This window comes from Camelus dromedarius, chromosome 15 (genome assembly GCF_036321535.1).
Source record: "Camelus dromedarius isolate mCamDro1 chromosome 15, mCamDro1.pat, whole genome shotgun sequence".
Classification (NCBI taxonomy): domain Eukaryota; kingdom Metazoa; phylum Chordata; class Mammalia; order Artiodactyla; family Camelidae; genus Camelus; species Camelus dromedarius.
The window spans coordinates 9,027,501-9,035,921 of NC_087450.1; the positions used below are offsets into that span (position 1 = coordinate 9,027,501).

General features: G+C 46.3%; 1 pseudogene; it reads left to right on the top strand.

Annotated features, from left to right (window-relative positions):
• The first annotated feature begins 564 nt into the window (after positions 1 to 564).
• On the top strand, positions 565 to 7,839 carry LOC105085833 (PHD finger protein 12-like; annotated as a pseudogene).
• The last annotated feature ends 582 nt before the right edge of the window (positions 7,840 to 8,421 follow it).

Genomic DNA, 8,421 nt, shown 5'->3' on the forward strand with positions numbered 1-8,421 from the left:
TAACAGTAGGGACATTTTAATCAACAGATGACTGGATAAAGAAGTTGTGGTATATTTATACAATGGAATACTATTCAGTGATTTAAAAAAAAGAATAAAACAATGCAATTTGCAGCAATATGGATGGACCTGGAGATCACCACTGTAAGTGAAGTAAGCTAGAAGGAGAAAGAAAAATACCATGTTATATAACTTATATGTGAAATCTTAAAAAAAAAAAAAGACAAATGAACTTATTTACAAAACAGAAACAGACTTAATGGACATAGAAAACAAACTTACAGTTACCAGTGGGGAAGAGGGTGGGAAGGGATAAATTGGGAGTTCCAGATTTCCAGATACTAACTACTATATATAAAATAGAAAAACCACAAGTTTCTACTGTACAGCACAGGGAACTATATTCAATATCTTATAGTAACCTATAATAAAAAAGAATATGAAAACAAATATATGTATGTATATATATGACTGAACTATTATGCTGTACACCAGAAATTGACACACCACTGTAAACTGACTAGACTTCAATTTTATTTTTAATCTGCTTTATTAAAAGGGGTTATGGTAATGAGGGAGCAGAAGCTGGACAGGGAGTGTGCTGTGTCTGGGGGCCTACACGAGAGGTGGGGAGAGTGGCCAGGCTGCAGGCTGACGGAGCAGGGTGCAGCGTGCGGTGGGGTGGGGCTCTAAGAACACAAGGCACCAGCTCCAGGGATGGGTCTGGGCCCAGCTACGGAGGAGGTGGCTCCACTGTCCCATCTGGCTAAGGGCCCAATGCTGGTGTAGACAGTGTTGGTATAACCCACCGAGATGCTCAGAGAGCCCAGCCCCACAATTTTCTTGGGGTTTGTTTGTTTGTGTGTTTGTTAAAAATCATTTTTGCCTGGAAACTTTAAATGTTTAAATTTTTTAAAATACTAATTTTATCCTTCATCCAAACACAGCTCTTTTCATCTCTCCATGTTGACTTCCAGGCCCTGATCATAAGAACTTACTTTTTCCAGAAGAGGATAGCTGTGTATGTAAATTTCTGCTGTTTTCGTTGAACATTACTCTGTAAGCCTGTGGCCTCAGTGTCTTCAGAATGATCATTTTAATGACTAAATTACGCCCCATTGCATAGATACACTATGATTTAGTTAAGCACTTCCCTATTATGGGGAAGCTCCTTGTACTTTGGGATTCCCCATCCTTAGAAATTTTTCCTCAGGATAAATTCACAGGAGGGGGAAACTAGGTTAAAGGACATGATTATGTTTGACAGTTTTTCACTAATTTTTTTTCTTTCTTTCTTGATTTTTACCTATCTCCAGCCATGGAGCTGACTAAATAATCAGGCAGATGATCTGTTTATGTTTGTTGCCAATATTTAAAGTTGAGGTATTGTTTCCTATACATTTGAATAAGCTTTTATTTATTTTTTGTTGTTGCTGAGTTTTTTTTTTTTTCTTTTTTGTTGGGGAGGCAATTAGATTTATTTATTTAATGGAGGTACTGGGGATTGAACCCAGGACTCTGCATGCTAGGCATGCACTCTACCACTGAGCTACACCCTCCGCCCTTGAATATTAAACCAGGGTTTAAGTTACTGTAACCATTATTTTTATTTTAAAAGTAATGCTTGTTCATTGTAAAACTTTGAATTGTCTTTTATACATTTTTATATAATCCATCATATTGACCCATATCATTTCATTGTATTCTAATTTACTTAAATTCCTTTTGAAATTATCCACAGTTATCTCTCCGTCTTTCTCATTTCTTTCTGTAGCTTCATTTCTTATGAAGTTATTCCTTCACAACAGAAACAAACACTCTAATCTTGCTGGTTTTTCCATGACTTGATTTAGATTTTTAATAAGCTTACAGGTCTGGAGTTTACAGCGGTGTGTGGTATGAGGGCCCACAAAATGAGCAGAAAGCAGTCTGATTGTACATATTTTGTAACATACACAGTCCCACCCCTGGGAAGTCAGTTTGGCAACATTATCTGGTAGAGCAGTTATTTTTAAGGTTAACCAGTCACCTTCACATTGTTTTGCAAGAAAGGACTTCAATTTGTCCAGGTGTGAGTCTTGCTTTATACTTCGTTATTTCCTACAGCAGTTAGCTTCATGCCTTCCACATGGTAGACGGTGCATAAGCATTTGTTCATTTGACCTGATTCAACATAAAAATAGAGCTAACAGCACAGAGCTGTTATTTAAAAGAATAATCCAGAAGCTGGAGGGTACTGTTTTTAACCATCATGACATATTCCCCACCGGTCAGCCTTTCCCAGTTCATTGCTGGGGGTAGAACGAGATGCTGTCAAAGCTGGGCGCAGGCGAGGTTAACAGGGCATGGCTGTGTAGCAGACACATTTGGCTTCAAATCCTGCCTCTACCTCTCCCCAGCTAGGGGCCTTGAGCAAACTGAGCTCTGGGTTCCTTTTCAATGAAAAAGGCACAAAAGAGCTCCTGGTGTGGTTGAAAGAAGGGTTAGAAATAATACACTCAGAGCACCTAGCACAGTGCTTGGCTCTAGGATGTGCTGAATGTGTAATGATCATCATCTTCCTTGCCTCCGTTGTGTCCTAGAAAATCTAAGTGCTGAGGGATGTGCACAGCTATGGGAAAGCCTGAGTAGCAAGAAGGAACTGTATCAAGGAGGGTGTAGCTCAAGTGGTAGAACGCAAGCATGCATGAGGTCCTGGGGTCAATCCCCAGCATCTCCTCTAAAAATAGACAAACCTAATTACCTCCCCACCCTGCCAAAATTAAAAAAAAAAAAATGTGCACAACAAAAATGTATGCAACAACCACTCCCCCCCACACACACACAAACAAACACGCAGAGTTCCAACCCCAACTGTCCTTGCGGAGGATATTTTAACATAAGAATAGATCATTACGAAGTTACTTAAATTCTGTTTATCGGAGTCAGAGTTTTTCCGTCTGGTTATCCATCACTAAAAGGCTGGATGCTTCCCAATTCATTCTAACACACAAGTGGTCCATGAAAAGAGCAGGTTTTGCATAGGGCTTGAAGCATGCTGCCTTTTCTGTGACGTTTCCAAGATCAGCAACTTCCCCTTCCCAGGTCGCAAAATCACCAACACGAGATTCACCCCAAGAAACCGAGTCCAGCTCAGCAACAGGACGTCAGCGGGCTAACGGGGAAAACCTGTCCCGTCATCTGAATGGATGCTAGAAAGGTGTTTGACCCGATTCAGCATCCATCCTGATTCTCTTAGAGAAAAATATAAAACCCTGTTATAATCGTTTGAGATATAGAAGACTCCTTTCCTGCTATAAATGTATTAGAAACCAACAAGAAGCATGAAAAACAATGGTGAAATCTTAAAGGCACTGCTATTAAAATCAAGTTCAGGTCAAGAATGAGCTGTTTCTGGGCTTGTTCCAGAAGTTCTAGCCAGTGTGTTGAAATAAGAAAAAGAAGAAAGAAACAAATAAATCATTACCCTCGGATGATATGATGTGAATAGCATACAGAGGACTTATTAAAATAAGAAATATCAGGCAACAGAATTTTAAGCAGCTAACAAAGATAATAGTATAGAACTACATGGATTATTGTGGGTAAGGGTCCAAGATAGAGTATTAAGTGGAAGAAATAGGCTTCAAAATAATATGAATTTATTTAAATATATATTTATATACTTATGCTGAATATACATATTGAATATATATTATGTAAAGAAAATGCTGAAAGGAAATTCACCGAAATATATTTAGAGATTGCATCTCTGGTCTGTGGGGTTCCAGGTGATTCTTACTTTCTATTTATTTAGAAAAGAACATTTAGGCAGTCACCTCACGTACCACAACCTCACCTAACCTCTCACCCTGCTCCGATCCCCCCAACCCCGGGATGGCAGCGCCCGCCAGCCTTGCCGGCAGGACCACAGGTCACCAGCCCCGCCGTTAGCCTGTGGTACTAGGCCCGCCGAGGCCTGACCCCCGGAGCCGGGACCCACCGTGCAGCCAGCCGCCTGCCTAGGCTGAGGTGCCGCTCCCTGCTCACGCCCGTGGGGAGGACGCTGCTGTCCCTGGGACTGGGGGCTGGAGGGGTGGGCGGGAGCCAGGGCGAGGAAGTTGGGACCAGTGTTGGGAAAAAAGAAAAGGGACTGGGGTCATGAGCGCCCCCTCCCTCCGTTTCCCCGCTCCTCCCAGGATTTTAGGGGGTCGGAGTGAGGTGGGAAGCCCCATAAAAACAAGGGCAGGACCCCTAAGCAGGGCCTCTACTCTCCTGCCAGCACCAACCAGTTCCCTGGCCCAGAGCCTCTATCTCACTTTTTGTCTCTGAAACGGCTTACTTACCCCAAAAATACTATTGGTTCCCTGAGCTAACTTCTGATTGGTTATTTCCTTCACTCCTGATTGGTTATTTCCTTCACTCCTGATTGGTTATTACTCTCACTTCTGATTGGTCCACATCCCTAACTTCTGATTGGTACATTTGTAGTACTTCATTTGCATGGAGCTCTCTCCTGATTGGTTATTTCTCTCACTCCTGATTGGTCTATTCCTACAAAGCTTGTTTCTGGTTGGTCAACTTCTGTTATACTTTATTTGCATATGATGTTGCAAAGTGTAAAACTGGGAGCTTATAAAGGCCTGTGTAAACCGGCAGAGTTCGGAGTGTTAGCTGCTGTGAGTCTGCTGGTGTAATAAGCCTGAGTTTTTTAACTTTTAGAGTGCTGCTTGGTTTTTTTACCCAGATCCAGATTGCTGTGACAACTGAGCTGTAACACACTTTTTTTGCAACAGAAGCAGAGAGCGCCCATCCGGGAGGTGAGTGAAGGTGGGAGAAAACGGAGACCATGACGATCGTGTATGACTTGGACACGTCGCGGGGGCTGATGGGACAAAGCTAAGCTCTGCTGGCTTCTCTCCCGCGGGAGGAAAGTTAAGTCAGAAGCTTGAGAAGGAGCCCTGGGGAAGCAGTGGGGCTGCCAACCACAACAGCTGGATGGCTGCAAAGAAGGTGGGATTTCCTGTGCTGTGACCACTGCCCTACCACCTTCCACCTTCAGAGCTGTGATTCTCCACTGGTTGAAGAGATGTTGCCTCCTTGGGAGTGGATGTGTGTTACCGATGCACTGTTTGCAGAAAGAAACGAGAGCAGAAAAAGGAGCTCGGCCATGTGAATGGACTGATGGACAAATCTGGAAAACTGTACTACATGTTCCTGCAGTAACACTGACTCGTTAGACACATCAGCTAACAAAACTGAATTCCAGGCCATTGCCCATGCCCGGATCTTGGAGAGGAGAGCCAGCCGGCCTGGCATGCCCATATCCAACGCCAGTACAGAGACCCCCACCTCTGAGCAGAATGACGTGGATGAGGAACCAGCGGCAGCAGAGCCGGACTATGTGCAGCCCCAGCTAAGGCGGTCCTTTGAGCTGCTGACTGTTGCTGCCATGGGGCAGAATCCCACTCAGTTTCAGTTGCCCCGTGAACTGATTTGCACCACTGCACTACCAGGTTCTAGCAAGACAAGAAGAAAGGAGGAATCCACAGGGGAAAATACTAAGACACAGCGTGAGTTAGATCATAATGGGCTCACTCCCCTACCAAAGTCCGCTTCACCTGTAACAGAAGTTGCCGCATGGCCTCTCTCATCCAGTGACTGTTTCCTCCTGTTCCACATGAACTGCCTCGAGCCGCCGCTCGCTGCCATGCCCCTGGGCAGGTGGTTGTGTCCAAATGACATCGAACATGTGCTCAACTGGAAGAACTGACGCAGAGCAATCAGTGCCAGGTGTTTGACCGTTCCAAGGACACCGTTTCGCAGCACGTTGTAAAAGTGGACTTCTGAGCCGAATCCACAGGCACTCTGCTAACCGCCGCGTGCTCCAGTCGGTCAAAAGAAGCTTGAAGGTTCCTGATGCTATAAAATCTCAGTACCAGTTTCCACCCCTCTCATTGCACCCGCCGCCATTCGGGATGGGGAGCTGATCCACAGTGGGATGCCTGAGGAATCACAGACGCACCTTTTGAACTCTAATCACTTAGCCACCAGGCAGAGCAGCAAGACTGGCTCTGTGGTGGTGTTGCGCTCCAGTGCAGCACGTTGAAACATTTATCTGCTAAGCAGATGCCTTCGCATTGGGACTCTGAACAGGCAGAGAACTAATATTGTTACTGACAAGTCAGTCACCAACTCCCTGCAAACCGCTGACAAGGCACCTACACCTTTTCTCTACCGCGGGCCCTACCCCTCGGGTTGGCAGCGGGAACTCCCTGAGCTGCTCTCCACGCCCAACCCTAGAGGACATCAGCTGCTGTTCTTGTGCAGAAAAATTCAAGAAAGCCCCCTGTGAGACTGCCAACGGGCCAGTGAACATAGGGGAAAGCCAACGGCCCCACACCTCTATAGCAGCCCCACTGATTCCACGGACACCCGGCGACTTTCAGGCGCCAACACCCCCCCCCCCCTTCCAGGTTTTTCCCACTGGCAAGGCTGGCCTCGGCCCCTCATGCCACCAGCGGCTGGAGGGCTTCAGAACCACACGGTCGGCATCATTGCCCCAGGTCTCGTCCCCAGAGGAGTTTGGTTCCTGTCCCAAGCCTGCCCCCTTTCGTTCCCAACTGTTGTGCCAGCATTGAGAACACCAGCACTTTGCAAAAAAAGACTGTCCAATCACAGATAGGACCTCTGTTGACAGATTCAAGGCCACTAGGCTCACCCCCAAATGCCACCCGGGTGCTCACTCCCCACCAAGCTGCGGGAGATGGTAACTTGGCTACAGGAGCCAACCAGTGATTCTGCTCACCAGCGCCATCAGCTGGCAAGGTCAGCCCGGCACGTTATCCATAGGAAGCGCTTAAACTGTGCGTGCCCTTTTTCGCAGCCGACTCTACTGCCATGGTGGACTTCACCAACTCACTTGGAGCATTTATGGATGTCAGTGGAGAAATCGAGATAAATATGCTGGACTAGAAGCTGATCAAGTTTATGGCCTTGCAGAGAATACATCAGCTTTTTCTCTCCCGGGTCCAAGCTTCACCAGGCAGTGTCATGGCATATCCACTGGTTTCTGGAGGGCACCACACAGAAGCGCAGAGGAAGGAGGTCCAGGCCCGAGCTGTGTTCTATCCTCTTAGGGTTGGGAGGAGCTGTGAACGTGTGGTATCAAACCCTCTACGTCGTTACAGGAGCTGACGTGGACGTGTGCCTTACAAACTACGTGTCCGGGAAACGCACCTGCATACTCTACGATGAGAGTGCCAAACATTATGAGCTGTTAAACTACAGTGAGCGCGGGACGATGGTGGACAGTGTGCTGTATTCATGTGACTTCTCTGAGAAGACCCCACCAACCCCCCCCCAAGCAGTATTGTTGCCAAAGTGCAGAGTGTCATCAGGCGCTGCCAGCACCAGAAACAGGATCAAGAGCCAAGTGAAGAGGCAACCATGATGAGCTCTCAGGCCCGGGGCTGCAGCTGGGCCCCTGCAACTGCAAAGCCAGCAGCCCGAGCTTGACTGGGGGCAGTGGGGCTGGCTGGGAAGGCAGGGCCTTGCTGCACCATGGCAGCTACATCAAGCTGGGGTGCCTGCACTTTTGTCTTCATCACTGAGTTTGCAACCACACAGCCCAAAAGGGAGGCTGGCCTGCTGCAGGTTGGGGTCTTGGCTGAGAAGCGCTCTGTCAAGCCCCACCAGGGCCCTGTGCTGCGCTCCAACTCCGTTCCCTCGGACTGGCGGCTACCCCATCACACACCTGTCCACCCAACCCAAGACTCCTGCAATGCAAAAATGTACACAAACCAAGCCTGGGTTTCTCTATACTCCACCAGAAACCCTTCACCTACAATCATTGCATGAAGTAAAACCTTTTGACTGTTTTTTAAAAATCCTTTTTCTTTCCTCAGGTTCTAGGGGGCATTTGCACATATATTTGTACCCAACATCTTATGGGAAAGCAGCAGATCGAGCTGAGGAACAGCGTGGGCAGGGAGGGGAAGGCCAATGGTCTGGACACTTCTTGGACACAAAACCGTTCCCCACCCACCTCCTGCTCCCTCCCCTTTGCCCACCGTTGTAAAAGAATCAGTAACTTGTTCTAGTTTGTGCAGTAACAATAGTTTTATATTAAAAGAAAAAGGTACAGTTTTCATACAGCAAAATCTATACAGTACCGTTGTTTTATTTAATATAAAGGTCGCTGCCCATGGCTCCCCCCCTCCAGGTGATTCTCCCTTTCTGCTGCGGTTGCACTACAGGGAGCTACTGTGTATTATGGACAAATGAGAACTGAATTTTTTTTTTTGGCTGTGCATCTATTTTATTTCAAATAAGGAAAATGTATTTGGATTTTGTGTAAATACATCTAGTGATGACATTTTTTCAATGTTTTTAAAAACTGTGTACAGGACTACATGTACTACATGTTCTTCAAATTGTCTA